A 20986-nucleotide genomic window follows, 5' to 3' on the forward strand; every position below is an offset into this window, starting at 1 on the left:
TTCTGAGGGTATGTCTTTATTCCATTGTAAGAAATCCTGTACCTCCTGCTTCTGGATTTTTAATAGCATATCATTTACATTCATTCATAGACATTCATAGATTCATACTAGGCTATCTGCCGTAGTGGGCCATTTATTCAGAGCTTCCCTGTGCTTGGCTTGAACACCTGTGACTACAAGACCTTTAATTGCTTCTAAAACTATCTGTGGACCTACAAAGCTGCTACAAGTATTTTTTTGCACTTGTTCTATCTCAGTGCTATTTAACACTACTGTCCTGCATTTATTGATTTTGTTGAATTTATCACTGTTAGTCATCCTGCACTTGTTAAAAAAACACCTTTTTTTGTTACTGTACTGATCTTAGGTTGTTTTAATAGTATTCTGATATTTCCTGACCTCCTCTGATACTGCAAGAGCTGTTCTGAGCTTGCCAAATTTCTCTTGAGTTTGCCAAAATATTTATAAGTTTTCCAAAGTTTTTCTGTGTTTGGAAAATTTCTCCTACATGTGCACACCTCTGCTTTTGAGAACATTTCTTAGGGTTTGTAAACTTATTTCCAAGGATTCCTGATGCTGCAGGAGTTTTGCCTTTTGTTGTAAAGCATTTGTCACCACTTTTGCACAAAACTAGTTAATTTTACATTGAGGGTTTTTCTGCACTCTGGTGGGAGCAGAAGGCTGATTCAACCCACCCAAGTTGGGAACCTCTGGAGGAAGGCTTATTGTCTGTTTACCTGATTGGCCTGAGAATTTAACTGTATAAGTCTTTTATCCTGCTGGTATAAAACCCTTACATTTTTGTGAGACTATGCTCATTTATTCAGAGCTTCTCTGTGCCTGGCTTGGATACTTCTGACTACAAGACCTTGGATTGCTTCTAAAATCACCTGTAGACCTACAAGGCTATTATAAGTTTTTTTTGGAGTTCCTCTAACTATCTCATTGATTTGGTTGAATTTTCTCTCTGCTTTTCAGCCTGCCCTTGTTAAAGGAATGCCATCTGCTCTTCAATTTTTCCCTTAGATCTGCTAGTTCTCTCCTCTCCTGCACTTTTACTAGCTTATTAGTCTAGCACCTTACCAGACTTCTTGTAGCAATTATTGCAGCACACAAAAGTGATACCAGCACTAAACGTTCCACAAGGAAACAGCTCCAGTACTTATTATTAATGCTCACCCCTCCAGGCATATCTAAAGGTCAGTTCCCTGTGCTTTGTTCTATTAACCTAGTGAGCTTGGGCATCCTGGGGCAATGTAGCAACTGCCTCATGTACACTGACAACTCCCTTCTCTTACCTCCCAATACTCAGACTTGTGAGAGATGCAGTTATATATCAAATTGGAAGTCACGCACTCTTCAGCCAAGACCGGAATAGCTGGTCAAGAGGACAAGGTCAACACTTGTACCACAGCACATGGAACACATTGCCCTGCAGAACACACACCAGCACTGCCTTCACATAAAAACACAAACCACACACCCACCTTCACAGAGGCTCTCAATAAAAATCTATCCAAACAGCAGTGGCCTCCAAGGCAGAAACACACTCGACCACCACAGCACAACACTAATCACGAGACACATAACTCTTCTAAACAGTGCATCACTCAACCAAAGCCCCTAAAGCAAAACAGCATGCCCAAAACACTAGTCATAGGTGACTCGATAGTGAGGCACAGTGATGTTCCACTCACCAAGGGCAGCTCGTGCTATTGGGCTGCAGGACTGCAGCCCCCCGCCCCAGCTGTAAAAAGAAAAGAAAAGTAAAAAAGAAAACTAAAAGTAAAAAACAGAAAGAAAACAACAAACGCGTGTCCCAGAACATCACACATGCGCACTTGCGGCATTTCCCTATCCGGACTGCTGCTGAACCCAGTCCAGAAAATGTGCACAGAATCCAGACTGTCTCACCAGCAGTCCAGATTAGGAAGACAGCATTCAACAGCAGAGATCACAGAAGTCTATGCAATTACAACTGCTATCACATGAGGGAAGGACTTGCTCTCACGGGCTTTACTGTAGAAGGGACGAGCCTTTGAACAAACGGACTTGAATTTTACTGCTGCAGAAAGAAAACTGGGCTTTGACTTTGCAGCTGGGCTCCGGTAGGGTGTATATATGTGTGTGTGTGTGTGTGTGTGTGTGTGTGTGTGTGTGTGTGTGTGTGTGTGTGTGTGTAAAAATGCCCCAGTTAAATATATTTGGTGGCTAGATAGAACTCAGGAAATTTACCTGGCAGCTAGACTCAAACCTTGTACCTTGGAACCATGTAGCAAGAACTCAAATTCCCTATCCACCACCACTTGTAAAATCTTTGCCTCATATTGTGGTTTTCTGGATTTTGAATAATGACAGGCATTTGACTTTCAGACTTCATATTTTTCAGAAAGTACATGGTAACACAAAACCTTTTATTCTAGCAATTTTCTGTTTATAAGATCAATATTTGAAATGTGTCCCTATTTTTGGGGCTGTATTCCCCCATTACTGGCTTTGTCCAGGTTTTTTGTGCTAAGAGGTTGAGAGCTATGGTGAGAACTGAATTCACTGAATATGTTTGGGAGCTGTATTCCCCCATTATTGACTTTGTCTAGGTGTTTTGTCCTAAGAGGTTGAGAGCTATGGTTAGAACTGAATTCAGCAAAATGATAGCCATTTAAGTTTCAGTTTACCTGTCTTTCAAGAAACAACTGATTTAGTATAGTGGTATGTTGCTCTGACTGTAGTGCACAGGGTCCAGCATTCAAGAGTTGGCAACGAAATGCATGGTGGTAACACAGCATTTTATTCTAGCAGATTTCCAAGATTATACAAGCAATGTTTAAAATGTGTCCCTAGTTTTTTGTCTTTTGCCCCCCCCAAAAAAAAAAGTTTTTTCTTGTGCTTCAAAGTTGAGAGATACAGATGAGTGTCGAGTGGATTTTACAAGGAAATGAGAGCTTGAAGAGAAGTTTAATGCTGCTTATGCTGAGTCTGCTTATATTGTTAATAGCACAACAGGTAGTGTACTTCCTTTTGATGCAGAAGGCTGTGGGTTCTTCTCCCACAGTATATAGATGCATTGTTGATACTGTACTGGGTTGTACTTTTAAAGGGGGTGGATGCTGCAGTCCTGAGAATGTCCTCCTTGGTGGAGATACCTAGTAACGATGAACCTGTTATCAGTTTGCCATCCATTCCCTTTTGCAATATTACTAGCTTATTATTTTTCGTATTGTAACATAGGCAATTTATTCAACGGCAGCAGACACTTTATTTGTAGATGAAACAATGAAATATTAAATTTGTTTGCCAGCAGCAACCTCTTCATTAGTTACAGATCTCTTTAATGTGGAATTATTTAGATGACTTTTACACCTGCAGAGATTGTGCATATTTGCTGACACTGGTGGATTGTAGAAGTTTGATTAGACTTTTATGATGGAAATGTTCTGAACTGGGCAGTTTTGTCATTATTAGTGCATTCATTTTGTTTCATTGTTTACTGGAAAAATGTACAAAACAATAAATTTAAGATGCCCTCTAGCAGCTGTACTGTATTATACGAGGAATATAATGTATTATACAATGACCCCCCCATAAATATTTAAAAACGTGCACGCTGATTGGTCAGTGTGCACGTTGTAAATCTGAGTTATAGTAATGGAAAAAGGTCCGGTCGCCCAGACTTTTTCCATTATTGTAACTCTTACAGCAACACTGTCTCGCTATGTTAAACTCGTTTAACATAGCGAGACAGCTTTAAAAAAAGGAACGGAGATTCTCCGTTTCTTTTTTTAAAGCTGTCTCGCTATGTTAAACTCATTTAACATAGCAAAACAGTTTGTAAAAAGCAACGGAGATCTTGCTTTCTCCGTTTCTTTTTTTCAAAACTGTCTTGCTATGTTAAATGGGTTTAACATAGAGAGACAGCTTTAAAATAAGCAACTGAGATTTCTGTTGCTTATTTTAAAGCTGTCTCGCTATATTAAACCCATTTAACATAGCAAAACAGTTTGTAAAAAGCAACGGAGATCTTGCTTTCTCCGTTGCTTTTTTCAAAACTGTCTTGCTATGTTAAATGGGTTTAACATAGCGAGACAACTTTAAAATAAGCAACGGAGATTTCCGTTGCTTATTTTAAAGCTGTCTTGCTATGTTAAACCCATTTAACATAGTGAAACAGTTTGTAAAAAGCAACAGAGATCTTGCTTTCTCCATTGCTTTTGCCCACAGCTCTGATGTACTGCATAGGCATATGCATGCGCAGTACATCAGAACTGCTGCAGAATACCAGACAGCTGCGGAAGGGCAGCAAGGAGGTATTACACAATGCCATTATTTAAGAAAAGTAATTATTTTTTTTCTTAAATAATGTCATTGTATAATAGCAATAACCCACTTCTGGGTGTGGGTAATGCTGGATTTACCCACAGTTGGCTTTGTTTGGCCCCTCGGGCTTCGCCCTCATGACCAGATCACGCCAACCATGGGTAAATCCAGCATTACCCACACCCAGGCGTGGGTTATTGCTATATTACAGTCAGGAAGATGTATTGAAGAGCACATATATGTTTCCTGTGCAAGGGGCCTAGGATTTGAAAATGCCCAAAGTTAATCTTTATCTGCCACTGGCCAGATGTATTTTCTTTGAATGTGGATTTCAATGCTGTTTCAATGAATGTGAGTTTCAAGGGGAGAGAAGTTTTAATACTAAGTCTATTTTCATTGTGAGACTGCATTGCTTTATTTAGCAGATGTCTATTAGTGTTTGTGCTGTAAAATGTAAAATAAAAATTTTAAACGAAATCCAACTTATTGTAGACGTAAAGCAGTATGTACATTACAGTGTTTATGGTAAATGGGGCGAAATAGCCAAGTAATGGGACATTGGAATAGCTGCAGGGGGAGGCCTCATTTGACCATGATTTTGTGAGGGGGGGAAGGGTAACAAACTCAGACAGCCCCAGCTGAACTATACATCTTAACTGTCCAGATTTTTACAGAATGAATAGATCTTTTCTTATTATTTTTGGTTTGTTCCTCATAAATTTGTGGTTTCATGGCAAATCATTTAGTAATGAAGTCACTAAATAATGACAGACATTGAGTTTCAGACTTCATACTCTTTAGAAAAATACATGCTAAAGCAAGACCTATTGTTCTGTCAACTGACTACGTTTATACAAGAGCAATTTTTAGTACATTTTGTATGTTCTTCCAATACATTTGGCCTTGTCCAGATTTTCTGTGTTAAGAGGATGAGAGGTATGTGCAAATAAATCACTTTATAGAATTAGGTATATCCAAACCTTTCAACTGTCCCTGATTTTGGCTCAAAATGTTAGTCTCCCCCTAATAATCCCTCTGCAAAATGGCAAATTTGAAAGAAAACATGGAGGGTTTACAATTAATAAATAATTGTAATGATCAGAGTTATAGATTATTTTTAATTTCAGAAATGCATGTAGATTCTCTTATATTGTCAGCTGCTCAAGTTAACAGTACTAATATTAAAAAGTGTCCCTTCTTTGACAGGTTCCCAGCTGTATTTCTGGCTATTTTATATTTTTGCATCACATTTTGGTCCATTTTTCATAAAATTGTGGGTTTCTGGCAAATTAGTGGCAAATCATTAAAGATTGAAGTTAGGAAATAAAGACAGACATTTGAGTTTCAGATTTCATATCCTTCAGAAAATTCATACTAATGCAAGGCCTACTATTCTATTATCTTTCTAAGTTTATAAGAGCAATATTTAAAATTGTCCTTATTTTGGGGTCTTTGTCCCACTTCTGTTTATGGCTTTGTCCAGATTTCTCGCTCTGAGGCTGAGAGGTATGACAAATGATAAAAAACCATCTCCTCTAGAGATAATATAAACTGAGAATGCTATGGAACAACTGGTCACCTCTCCTGCGAGGATTATAATACCTCACCACTAGTATAAAGACATAAAGGAAACAATGCACGTTGGATGATACAATCCCTCCCCCACCAAAAGAACAAAAGACTACAGTGAAAAACTTCTCAAACATATCCCACCCCACTCCTTAAACAAAAATGATATCCTTTTCTCTTCTCATGGGAACAAAAATCACATCCCAAATGGCTCAAACAAAAGCCACACTACAATCCTGGGGGAAAATGCATGGATGCATGCAGAACAAGGAAACAAAGCCTTCTACCACCATACCAATAAAAGCGCCACCAAACCAAGGCAAGACCAACTAAAAACAAGTACAACACCAAAAGCTGCTGCGCAGGACAAGGGCCACAAACAAGGCTGCAGGACAGAGCCATCCCCCACAAAGTAAAAAAACAAACTCTTCAAAAATCCTAAAAAAAACTTTTGAGAAAAGATTGCCAGAAATACAAAGACAATCACAAAGCAAACACAAATTAAGCAAAACTCTGGGGAGAGAGAATTCTCTACACCACTCAGAGCTGGTACACAATAACAAAATTCACTGACCCTACTGACATTGCCAACATTTGGCAGATACAGGTTCGGGTACAACTTTCCTCCCTGACCCACCAGTCAACACCAGAAAACTATCCCTAACTAACCACTCCTAAGACCAATCACAGTACATCAGGTGACCCATAACTATGTAAGGCAAATGAAAACACAGACAGAAATCAGCCCGGGACTCAACGGTATAGGTGTTGGTTGTCCAGACATCTGGGATATCCCCTCTCGCCCTAAGAACTCTATTCAATCTTAGCCTCACAACAGGAGATGTAACTTCACATGGCACAACAACACACTACATCCCCTCCATAAAGGGAAATTCAACCTGCCAGGTAACTACCGCCCATAAGTTTGACCAGCCTGATCTGTAAGGCTATGGAAAGGATCATGTCTGGAACTGAAAGGGGGCTCATTGTGATATCATCACATCATCCATGATAACACACGTTTGATGTTTGAGACGATCTCCCCTCCTCTTCCTGGTTGACTTCTTTGAGACAGTCTCTTTAGACATCGATGATGGCAAGGAGGGTACCCACACCCACCCCCGGACTTGCTAAGGCCTTTGACACAATACCACACTACATCCAGGGACCTGACACAGCAGCCTAAATGTTGGCTAAAATGATGCAAGATGGGTAGCAAATTGGCTAAAAACTAAAACCAGACTAAAAAAAATTGCAATTGCTGGAGCCACACTGGACTCAAAACCCGTGGTGTCCCACAGGCATTTATTTTCAGATGTGAAAGGTCCAGGGCTTTTTTTTTTTTGATTAAAGCAGCAACATGGAAAGGATATGAAAGCAAACATGGAAGGATGACTGCAAACAAAGTTTGCATATGACTGCAAACTGCACACACACACACACACATAAAGAATCTCATATCAACGACAAAAGGTCTCACTGAATCGATCAACTGGTGAAAAAAAAAATGTATAGTCATCCACATCCCCTTTGGGAGAAAAACTTTGGGAAAACAGTATAGACAAACACACACCCAATACATACAGAAGATGTAATCAACCAGGGACTGAGTCAGACATGAGACTCCTCTGACCTCCACAACCATTGCCAAAGTGGTTGCCAAAGTGACTTTCTACCTAGCCCATCTCATGAAGAAGGGATTCTCATCATTCTCTGAGGTCATTGTACCTCTGTATGTGTACCCCTCCCTCCTCCCCATGATCGCCCATGATCAATACTATTTGGGATATATCATACCCGCACGCAGCAGCACCAAGAAGACCCAGAGAAAGAAACACCAAGAGGATCATAGGTCTAAAAACAGAATATCCAGCTAGATTAACCAGCTACCATTCAGCTCTAGTCAGTAGCATACTGGTGATTTGTAGATGATTGAGTAACCACATACAGGGCCATGGGGCCATGTCCAACCAGACATGCTCAATCAAAAATCCAAAAGAACCAGAGAACCACCACGAGCTAAGATTTCAACCTCTCTGCAGGAATAGGACATGCTGGAGGATAGATTTATAACACAGACACACATCCCATACCCATACTCTGGAACGGAAATCCCTTCACGTGAGACACCCTTCATTTCTTGAAACACAAAAGAAAAATGGAGATCAGATGATGGGAGACAAAGTTTACTCCAGGAGGACCTCAGTGTCACACTTATAGACAGAGGTATAATTATAATAAATAATGGTTCCACATGTGTCACTAGAGAAGAGAGCTAATATAGGTATGGGGTAGTAAAGCCACATCACTGTTGGCTAGGCTTGTAAATGCCCCCGGGCAGATAGCCTAGTACACTACTATGAAACTATGAAACTATGTGTCACGGCCATCACTGTCAGCCAGAGACATTTCAAATTGTGACATACTTGTTGCACCCCACTTCCCCACATAGTGACTCTGGATATGCCCAAGCCATGTAAGGAGCAGTTATGAAGTGTGCAGAGTATCCCCCCATCCAAGTACTACAGTGCTTTTCATCTGTCCTTGATTTTACAGAATGTTCTGTTTTTCTGTCATATTTTTATACTGTTAATTTATGCTTCTTATTCAGAAAATGTATGCTGTTGCAGTGCCTGTTGCTCTATGTTTAAGTAGCAATGCTTTAATGACCATCAGGTAAGCTTGTCTGAGACTGTAAGATGCAAGTAATCTTTAATAAGCATACTGTTAAAGACGTACCAACATTGAAAGCCTTTTTGTTGCTGCCATGCAGAGAATATTTACATAACTAGATAGCGTATAAGCCTTAGGTATTGAAATGCATATGACAGTGTTTGTAATAAAGGACAGGATTACAGTATTTTCAGAAGCTCATTACATTTGTTGGACACTTGCAGTCATCTTTGCAGGCTTTACCCGTAAACTAAACAGAATCCCAATCTGTCATGTGTGGTCCATAACCTGTGCAGTAATCCTTTAAGCAATTCATCTAGAGCTTGTTTCTTGTTTGCTGTTCATTTTTTACCTTGATCATGTTTTCCCCATGAAACAAGTAGATAGTTGTTGTCAGGCAGAAGGTCTTTTTTGGATAAGAAACATTTTTACAAGTAGGGGTATTGCTACTTTCAGCATGTTACGTGGTACTTTTATAAAGCTGGACATAAATTATAATTAGAGCTGCAGTGCAAGGAGAAGTGGTTTGAGTTGAGTGCTGCTTGTTTTTTTATACTTGATTTTGACTGACATTCCAGTAATGTATTTAAAAAGTAATGTATTTGTTCATGCCTGGCAACCCTTTGTTTCCATCTAGATATTAAGTAAGCTGTCATGTAGCAAATGCATTGAAATACTTTTTTTCTTCTACAATTCATTTTGTCTTGATTGGACTTTCATAATGATGGTTTGGCAGTGGCACCCAGGGCAGTGTATTTAATTAAAGTCCCAGTTTTTGCGTTTTTTAGCATAGCCCCACCTCTTTCTAGTTGGCCACACCCTGTCCTGTTGACCCCACCCATTCAGCTGTCTCCTACAGCCCCACTTTGATTTGAAGTCACCAGCCACCACTGCCACTCACTAGGCTGAATAAGGAGAAAGTAACAGGCAGCTGCCTGGCAGGTGCCAGGATCCACCACATAACACATGCACTTAGGTCCCTCAACAACAGCTACAAATATGACTCTGTCATTGTACATGTGGGTGTGAATGACTTGAGACATACCTCCCTGGACTACATGAAAAGAGACATGGAGGAGCTCTTGGATTATGTAGCCCAGGCGGGTATGTCCCTAGCCCTGAGCAGCATACTACCATCACCCAGAATGATACCACAGTACAAGAAGAAAATGATTGATTTCAACAATTAGCTAAGTTTCTGGTGTCATTCCAAGGGGATCCAGTATCTGTCTGCCTGGGATGACATGATTGACAGACATTGATGCTTTGCCAAAGATGGCCTGCATTTGTCACCCCTGGGCTTCCGGATACTGGCCAAGGCTTTTGCCACCCTTATAGTGCCTTTTTTAGGCTGTGTTCCAAAGACAAAATTACCACCATAACAGCTACAAATAAATGCAATCTGAGGGTCATGCTGCTCAATGCTAGAAGTCTAAATCTCAAAATGCACACACTTGAAGCACTCCTTAAAATGGAGAACATTGACATTTGTGCTGTAACAGAGACATGGTTCAAAGCAGCCGAAAGCACCCATGCACTACTAGGCTATAACTCATTCCACAACTTTTGGCCCCGGAACTTGGACCAAAGCTCCAAAGGCAGTGGTGTTTCTATATTTATAAAGGATGTGCACACCTCCAGACTGGTAGCCCAACATAATGCATAAGAGATACTTCAGGTGCAGCTAACACTGGGTAAAATGATTCAGGTTGTAGCCTACTATAGGTCCCCAACCATGTCCCAAGACTCACACTCCACATTCCTAAGCACCTTGGAGAATATTAGGGTCCAACCTAACACTCTCATACTGGGCGACTTCAACTTCCCCGCCATTAACTGGGAGAAATACTCATGTACCAATACACTTGCCCAATGTTTCCTGGAATTCATTAATTTCAATGCACTGGACCAGCTCGTTCTTACCCTCATTACAGGTAGCAACATTCTTGACCTGGTCATTACTAATATGGGTGACTTTTGCTCTACACCAATAGTCAACTCCTCCCTGGCTAGATCCAACCACAAACTAATCACCTTGGAAATCCACATCACTCCTACCCCAGAAAAGGTAACTACCATGAAAAACTTCTCCAAAGCTAACTTTGGGCTCCTAAAAACAAAGGTGGCTAACTTCTCGGCAGCCATGCAAATGAAGAATAATTGCATGACCACCAAATCATACAGCAATGCACTGTATGAACATGTACACAAATGCATGGATCTCACCATACCCAATAGAACCAAGATGCTCTCCTCCAAAAAAATGAAGCCAATCTGGTGGTCCTCTGCCATAAACAAACTCTACAACAGAAGGAAGAAACTGATGCGGAATAAGGTGAAGTCCCAAGACTGGAAAAACTTCCTTATCAGTCTCAACAACAAGTTGAGATCCCTCATCAAATTCTGTAAAGCTAGCTATGAAAACAGAATTGCAGCAGATAGTAAAGATAACCACAATGCTTTCTATAGTTATGTAAAGAATCTCCATGGCAATACTCAGATTTTCTCTGAGCTACTGCACAATGGTAGCTCCTATTCTGAGCCAACAGATTTTGCCAATATACTGGCCGACAGAATCAGTGCCAACTTTACCCCTCTCCCCATACAAAGGACCAATCACAATACCAGTAGACTGCCAGGCACCCAGTATTACTGCTGCACAGATTAAAAGAGCACTGTCCAAGACCAAGAATACAACTTCTATGGGACCTGACAATATCCCTGACTGTGTTCTACATGAACTACAGAGTGAACTGGCACCACACCTGTCTGCCCTGTTCAATCACAGCCTCACCTCAGGCTTTGTCCCTACCGAATGGCACACTGCTACAGTCATCCCTCTCCATAAAGGGGGAGTGAATACAGACCCTGGGAATTATTGCCCCATTAGCCTGACAAGTCTGATATGAAAGGCTATGGAGCACATCATCATCAACCTAATTAACAAGGATATAGGGAATCTCCAGACTCTAGATCCCACGCAATTTGGTTTTGTGAAAGATAGATCATGCCTGCTCAACCTGGTTGACTTCTTTGAGTCAGTCACCATAGCTATGGAAGAAGGCAAAGTGGTTCATACAGCTTACCTTGATCTGGCCAAGGCCTTTGATACCATTCCCCACTTAAGAATCATAGAAAAACTCACTAAGCTGGGCATCAACCCCTATATCACTTAGGTGGGTTGCAAACTGGCTGACAGATAGAACCCACAGTGTGAAAATAGTTAAGTCCAAGTCAGACTGCTGACCAGTCAGGAGTGGAGTCCCACAGGGTTCGGTCCTGGGTCCTCTCCTGTTTGGTATCTACTTCTCAGAAGTCCAGGCCAACATGAAGGGACTCTGGCTGACAAAGTTCGCAGATGATTGCAAGTTTGGAGCTATTATTAACTCGCCAAGTGATGTTGATATCCTGCAGAAAGGCCTCACTGATACCAATGACTGGTGTCAGAACCATGGCCTTAAGCTCAATGCCAAAATCTGTGTCATCATCCCCTGTGGGAAAAACTCAGTTCCCATGAATTACCACATCGATAGACGTCCACTGAACACAGAGGGCATTATAAGAGATCTGGGAACACAGGTTGACAGCAACCTCTCTTTTGACCACCACTTTGCCACTGTGGTCAGAAAGTCCTTTTATGTGGCACATCTCATTACTAAGGGTTTTGCATCCAAGAAGAAAGAGGTCATTGTCTCCCTCTACTCTTCCCTCATTAGGCCAATCATCAAGTACAATGCCTCATTTGGCATGTACCTTACTAGATACCTGCAACAACTGGAGAGGCCATAAAGTACCTCACAAAGATGATTCTAGGCCTTAAACAGTTGTCCTATATGGACAGACTCAAAAAACTCCAACTATTCTCTGTCTCATATTGCCTACTTAGAGGCGATCTCTGTTTGACTTACAAAGCCATGGCTGGCCCAGTTCTGTTAGAAATGCTTCATCTAAAGAAATCCCAATCCATCCACACCACATGCTCCAGAGACCTCAAACCTCATTACCACAATCAACAGAACATGCTAGAGGGACAGGTTCATAACCCAGAGACTGCCCATGCTATGGAATAGACTTCCCATACATGTCAAACAGAGCAACTCACTGGCCCTCTTCAAGAGAAATCTTGGTGAGTGGATGGGAAATAGAAAATTCACCCTGGGATCACTCCAGGAGCTCTACTCAACAAAGGCACTGGAAACTAATGTTGGGTGGCACAATGCCAGGGTAATCCTATGGACTAGGCTTGTAAAGGCTCCAAGGCCATTAGCCTAGTACATACCTATAAATCTATGAATCTGTTTGTCACTGTACTGCTCTTAGATTGTTTTAAAAGTATTCTGATATTTCCTAACCTCCTCTGATACTGCAAAAACTGTTCTTAGTTTGCTAAAATATTTTTATTTTTGCAAAGTTTTTTGTATTTGTAGAAGTTTTCCTACATTTACATACTATTTTTCTGTATTTGGGAACATTTCTAAAGGTTTCTAAACTTATTTCCAAGGATTCATGATACTGCAGGAATTCTGTCTTTTGTTAAAAAGCATTTATTACTGCACTTAATATCAAAATATTTACATGAATAGGGTTTTTCTGCACTATGGTTAGAGCACAGGACTGATTCAACCCATATGAGTTGGGAACTGCTGGAGGAAGGCTTATTGTGTGTTTATCTGATTGGCCTGAGGGCTTAACTGTGTAAAAGTGTTTCATCCTGCTGGCATTTCTGTATTCAGGAACATTTATCAGGGTTTGTGAACTTATTTACAAGGATTCCTGATATTGGAGGAGTTCTGTATTTTGTTGTAAAGCTTTTGTTAGTACACTTGAGCTCAAAACTAGTTTATTTTAAATTAAGACAGTTTTTTCTGCACTCTGGTAGGAGTGGAGGGCTGATTCAACTCATCCAAGTTGGGAACTGCTGGTGAAAGGCTTATTGTGTGTTTATCTAATTGGACTGAGGGCTTAACTGTGTAAACGTTTTTCTCCCTGCTGCTATAAAAGCCTCATATTTGCAAACTGTACAAACACTGTTACCCATGCCTTGTATATAAGCAAACTTCTCCAGTTTAAAATCCTCTAGAGGAAATGCTCTCCATAGTCTTACACTATTCATAGTTGCTCAAAGAGCTGCCAGTTTGCACAGAGGGCAGTACCACTGCAGGTCATCTTATAGTATGCCACTAAACACTCTCACTAGACCTTTAAGTGACTCTCCGCTACTCCTTCCCAGCTAATATGGATCTGATATAATTGATAGGCACTTCCCTGTCATCTCTGTTTCTATCCTGGTGGACATGGGCATTCTGAGGCAGTGTAGCAGCTGCCTCATGTTCACTGACAACCATTTAATTTTAAAACAGACAAACACAGTGTGTGACAGATGTAGATACACAATGTCATTGGAGGCAAAGCTCTCTCATATGCACACAAAAAATGCAAGCCAGGTTGTCTGAGTTACACTAAAGAACAAACACATTGACCCACATATGCAGAGATGCTCCCTTGTAATCTATCCATACCTCCAAGACCTCTTAAAAGCCTCTCTCAGTGGCTCCGTGCACACTCAAAACAGACAGCACCTCACACAACACATAATTCAGAAACTTATAACAGTCCCATTTCCAAGCCCATAAGGCAACACACCACACAGACAAGCATTCTAGTTATAATGGATTCTATTGTAAGACATACTGATATCCCCCTTACCAGGCTAAACAAGGATCACAGTGAGCTGTCTGTCTCGAGCCAGGATCCACCAGATCATGCATGCACTTAGGTCTTTAAACCACAGGTTCTAATATGACACAGTCATAGTCCATGTGGGTATAAATTACTTAAGACATACCTCATTGGACTATATGAAGAAAGACATGATGGAGATCACTGAATATGTGTCCCAGGCGGGTATAAATCTAGGCTTGAATAGCATCCTACCTTCACCAATGTTGATGCTGTAGTACCAGCAAAAAAATGATTGATTTCAAAAATTGGCTTAATTTCTGGTGTCACAATAAGAGGATCCGGGATCTGTCAGCCTGGGGAAACATGACTGACAAAACACTATGCTTTGCCAGAGATGGCTGGCACTCATCAATACTTGGTTTCCAGACATTGGCAAAAACTTTATCTGTACCCATAGTGCCTTTTTCAGGCTGTGCCAAGTTGTTAAACCCTCCAACATAACAAAAATCACTCATGAATACCTAAAGTTACTGTTGCTCAATGCTAATACTTTAAATAAAAAACTCACTCCCTGGAGATACTCCTCACCCTGGAGAATGTACACATAAGTGCAGTCATGGAAGCATGGTTCAGAACTATGGAAAACATCCTGGCTATCAAAGGCTACAGTGCCTTTCATACATTTCAACCCCATCAACCCATAATAAAATAAAGGGAGGGGTGTCTCTATGTTCATAAAGGACATGTACAATGCTAGACTGGTCCAACAACATGACTCGCTTGAGCTGCTCCATGCATAACTAACTATAAGTGAGAGGTGAGACCCCCCCCCCCATCATATTCTTGCTTTCTATAGATTCCCTAACATGAGTTTGTCAAACTACACCTCCTAGCTAAACCTACTGGAATCTCTTAACATTCAGCCTAACACCATACTTATGGGTGACTTCAACTACCCCCAATAAACTTTGAGACTTATAAGATCCATAATTCACTTGCTCAGAGGTTTTTGGACTTCATCAACTGAAACATCCTACAGCAACTAGCTAGCTCTCCAGCTAGAGGTACAAATATCCTAGACCTAGTACTCATAAGCATGGGGGGGGTACTGCTCCCTCCCATGCATTAACTCCTCCCTTGTAAGATCTGACCACAAAATTATCTCCTTTATTAATAAAACTAACCTATAACCCCCCGTCAAACTCCAAACCTATTAAAACATTACTATGCCCAATTAACTCAAACTAAGTGACAGATTATGAAACTTCCAGGTCCCTCTGAACCCAGATGACACTGAGGCCTACACTGAGCTGTATACAAAAGCACTATACAACCACATTCATAGCTACAAAGAGGAGGCAGTACCTGTTTGCATCAAACCTATGATTACTGGCAAAAATAAACCACCCTGATAGAACCCTAGCATAAATAGGCTATTCAACAAAAGGAAAAAATCCTCTTCAAAGCCAAGAAGAAACAGACACAACAGTGCAAAAAAGACACTCAGCAGTCTAAACAAACAAATCAGTGAGCTGGTCAAATCTGCCAAAGCAAACCATGAGGCAAAGGTAGCCTCCTAGGAGAAAGATACCCGTAAGGCATTTTTACTTATGTTCGCAACCTCAGAGGAAATGCTCAGCAATGTTCCATGTTAATCATGAATGACAACGCTTGCACCCAGCCTGAAATAATAGCAAACCTGCTTTCCAAGTTCACTTCTCATCTCCCCCATCACCTCCTACCACACCCAAAGAAATACATACAACCATCCCCCTACTGATCATTATGAGGGAATTGGTCATTACTGCACTTGCTAAAGCCAGAAACACAGCCTTCATGGGTCACAACAACATTCCATGATGCTTCTTAAATAGCTTAAAACAGATCCTGGGATTCAAGAAGCTCGTGCAAGGATGGTTTTAGCCTTGCACCGAGCATCCTCAGTACAGATGGTGCAGCAGCGCCATATGAATATGTATGAGGGCCCACTGCCGCACCCTCAATGTACACAGGAAACATGTGAGAGTGCAGGGGGCATGTACAAGTGCTCTATGGAGGTGTAAACATGCCCCAACAGTTGCACAACCTACTATGCTTACTTATAGAGCCCGCCTCTAATTGTAAGTCAGTAATTCAGTGTCCATGGATACCGAAATATATGCTAAGCATACAAGAGTGTCCAAGAACAGTGAAATAAAATCGAAGTAGTAAACACACAAGCACGTAGTGGAATGTTGAGCCCCGTCCCTAGAACTTTCACAATTAGATTCCCTGTGTCCCTATTATACATTTGTATCGCTGCAATATCGAAGGTGTAAGCAAAGTGCAGCATGTTTGCGAGTCACTGCCCCCAACCGAGTGTAGCTTACACATCAAAATCAGTCAAATAGAGAACAACATGCAGAATCAACGTAAACGTCAATAGTGTAGTGTTTAGAGCATCCGCTTAATGAACAGGCATTCACAGTTCGAGCCCAACAATAGCACATATCATTTTCCATGTGGAATGAATGTCATTTTGCTGTACAACTGACATAAGAGTATCGCATGAGATGTTTAACTAAATGTCATTCAATCAAAGTGGCACTGTCATAATGAATAAGGCACTAGTAAGCAGGTGTAAGCACAAATAAGCAGCAGTAAACATATATAAGTACCAGTAAGCAAGCATGAGTGCGCTTGCGCGGGTCTAAGCAGTGCCCATCATAGGAAATGTATATAAGTATGTATGTGTATATATATATATATATATATATATATATATATATATATATATATATATATATATCTATATGAAGAATGAACGACTTAACAATAAAGCATACAAAAGGAATGAGAAGGGAATCAACAGCAACCTCAGTATTATATAGCGCTGTCAGCGTATGTCATATCAAGCTGGGCAGGAGTGAGCAAAGCACTGCTACTCACACCACAGGCAGGATATTACCAGTGGGAGTAAAATTGTTGATCTGCTAAGTCTACTTTACAATCAGAGGGTAGTCCCTGGTGGGACTACCCAAAAATTGATAGAATGTTTGGCCATCCGACCAATACACAAGCAGGGGCAGGTATGTTCAAGGACTAAATGGTGGGAGAGCCTGGGAATACATGGGATGGGACAACATATGTGTAGGGCACCTAATGCTCAGGAGAGGGCACTGTGTGGAGGTGTGTCATGGCTGCAATAGCAACTAGACAATGGATGGTATGCGTGTATGTTGAACTCGGGTGGGGTGGAGGAACTATGGGCATGAAATTATGGATCCAGTCATGCCAGGGTTGGATGGGCTGGTTCTAATTGGACCACCTCATGGAGGTTAGCAAGTTCGTTATAAGTATATATGCATACACACATGCAGACATCTATATGTAGAAGTACATTCTCTGCAACACATTCATTCCATTTGCAGACATAAATAACATGAATGTGCTCTTACAAACCTCAACAGTAGATAGAATAATAGGTTGTGCATAAGAGGGAAGGGATGAAACTGCTAAAACGCAGAAGTGTGTACAATGTCCGAAGTCAATGCTGTGCTGAAAAAATCAAATGTGAGGACTTTCTCACATATGGAATCATTCCTGTGATCTGCCTGCTACAGCAACGCCAATTACTAAACCGGTCTATTTGTAAAAGAAATACACCGAACACGTACATAATTAGGCTCTCATGTGTAACGTGTGCGTTACCACATAGTCATACTTATTAATTTATTGTAGTGTCATGTTAACGGGAGTAAGGATGTAATGAAGTATAGAGTCTACTCTTGACATAAAGACATGCATGTCCCATGGGGGACAACCCCAAAATTGTGAATATTGTCCTTTTGGTCGCTCATGTCACCAATGTTTGTGGACTAAAGGTTTGGGAGTTCTGAGGATACGTGGAGTGAGTCAACCAATAGGATGGGTCTACAGGAGTAGGGAGTGGCCAATGTGTAGTGGTGTGGATACACTGCAAATCCAACCAGAGAATGGATGACTGCAGTGTTAGGGCGGCATTGGGGTGGGTGCTTGGGGAACCAGGAGTCATGGGTATATGGGTATATATGCAAATGAAGCGGCATGGCAATAGTGTATTGGTTAGAGCAACTGCCAAATGAACAGACATTCCCGTTCTGAATCCCACTGCATCACACACCATTTACCATCGCTAATCTGTACATGAACATATTACGACATCTGTCCGCTGTATAATCTGCGAAATAACAATTAAAACTGAACTGCAGCGAAGTGTTAGTGTCATAATGAATAAGGCACTAGTAAGCAGGTTTAAGCATATATAAACAGCAGTAAGCATGTGTAAGTGCATTTGCTCAGGGTCTGCATTGCTTTACAGACACACACACACACACACATACACACACACACACACACACACACACACACACACACACACATATATATATATATATATATATATATATACATATATATATATATATATATATATATATATATATATATATATATATATGTATATATATATATATATATATATATATATATATATATATATATATACATATATATATATATATATATATATATATATATATATATGTGTGTGTGTGTGTGTGTGTGTGTGTGCGTAGATATACACAGGTATGCAGCTATGATAGGAAACAGTACACAAGAATGACATATGTTCACAGGCTATGCCAATGGAAGTGAGGGTCCCAAGCTAGAAACATGAAACACGTAGTATGACCTTCCACCCCCCTCAGCTGGACACGGGAAACATACATACAAACCCGCAAACAATGTAAATAGTCCACTGCTTCCCAGACCACAGGCAGGATACAATGGTGGGGCACACAGTGCACCCGTGAAATCTAATCTTGGAACACAGACAGGAGTGTCCCTTGCGGGACACCCCAAAAATTGACAAGACCAAAAGAAGGTGATATGCTGAACATTCTGGCTGGGGTGTATACATACCTGGATTGGAATACAAGGGTGGGAAAGCCTGATGACCCATGGGTTGAGACAATTGTATGGCATGGGTCCTGTGAAGTGGAGAATGGGCAACATGTAGTGGTGTGTTCAGAACCGACCAGGGCCCAGAGTAAGGATGGGTGCTGTAGAGGAGGTGCGGATGGGGGAACTATGGATAGCTAGTTATGGGTCTAGGTGTGCAGGTGTTGGCTGATGTGGGCCTATATGGCAGCCCCAGGGATGTAAGCAAATGAGTTCATTGGGCAGAGGCATCGCCCAATGAGCAGCCACACCCACTTCGAGTCCCACTGCAGCAAAGTGTAATCTATATGGCAAGGAATGGAATAACCAGATGTAGATGTATATATGTAGAGGTATGTGTGTGTATATCTACCCATAGCGACATAGAGATAAACCTCTCCCTCTCCGTAGTACAAATCTATACATACAGAGACAGAATACATATACATACCCACATATAGATATATACATATGCAGACACCCATAGACCCATATGTTGTTAGATATATATATATAGACAGCAATATATAAATATATACATGTATGCAAAATATATACATGTATGCATACATATACAGATATCTTTGTATATAGTAATCTATATACATATATATATATATATATATATATATATATATATATATATATATATTTATATATATCTGTAAATATACACATGTATATAGCTAGGATATGATACAGCAGTTATGAATTACATATGTTCACAGGCCGTGCATATGGGGGTGAGGGGTCCAATAAACAAATGTGTACCACGTAGCATCACCCTCCCCACCTAGACAGGTGAAACATACAAACACATGATACAAGTAAGCACACCACTGCTTCCCAGACCACTGGCAGGATACTACCAGTGGGACAGACCTACCAGTCTAATCATGAAACAAAGCCATCAATGTCCCTTGTGGGACACCCAAAAATTACTGATCATCGGAGTCAGTCCCTGTAATGATTTATCAAACCAGGCTGTAGACGTACACAGATCAGTAGGTTGTGCAAGCCTGATAACCCATGGGTCGACACAATGTACAACATGTGTCCCGACATGCGGAGAGTGGGCAGTGTGTAGTGGTGTGTTTATACCCCACCTGCACCCACAGTAAGGATGAGTGCTGCAGAGGAGGGGCAGGTAGGGGAACCATGGGTATGCAATTATGGGCCTAGGCGTGCAGGTGTTGGCTGGCGCAGTCATAGTAGGACCACCCCAGGAATGTAAGTAATATTCCGAAATGGGTTTAGCTTACGCCCATACCTCTCAACCCCTGAGAGCAAATCCACTGGACAGGACATAAGCCATTGTGGGAACAAATGGGGACCATACTTCTCAACTGTCCCCGATTTGCAGGGACGTCCCTGATTTTGACTCAAATTCTAACTCTGTTCCACTTAATCCCTCCTAAAACTAGTGACTTTTGGAGGAAAGGTGGTGAATTACACAATGAATAATGACAACAAATAAGAGTTATAAACATCATTTACCTCAGAAAATGTGTACTAATTCATATGCTCTGAGTCTGTCACTAATATTTAAATGTGTCCCTGATGTTGTCATGACGTGTCCCTGATTCAGTTGATATTTGTCCCCAATTGTTTGAGAGGTCTGACAGGGACAAAAAGCTCATATTCCACTTACAACCTTAGAAAGATGATAGAATAATAGGTATGCAGTAGCATGATTCGGCTGAAGGATGTGGGTTCCAAAACCCAATTACTTGTTTGCATTGAAGAGTGTCAGTTCCCATGTATTAGCCAGACAGGTGCAGATTGTGAA

This window comes from Protopterus annectens, chromosome 1.part1 (genome assembly GCF_019279795.1).
Source record: "Protopterus annectens isolate FY-2018-M chromosome 1.part1, PAN1.0, whole genome shotgun sequence".
Lineage (NCBI taxonomy): Eukaryota > Metazoa > Chordata > Ceratodontiformes > Protopteridae > Protopterus > Protopterus annectens.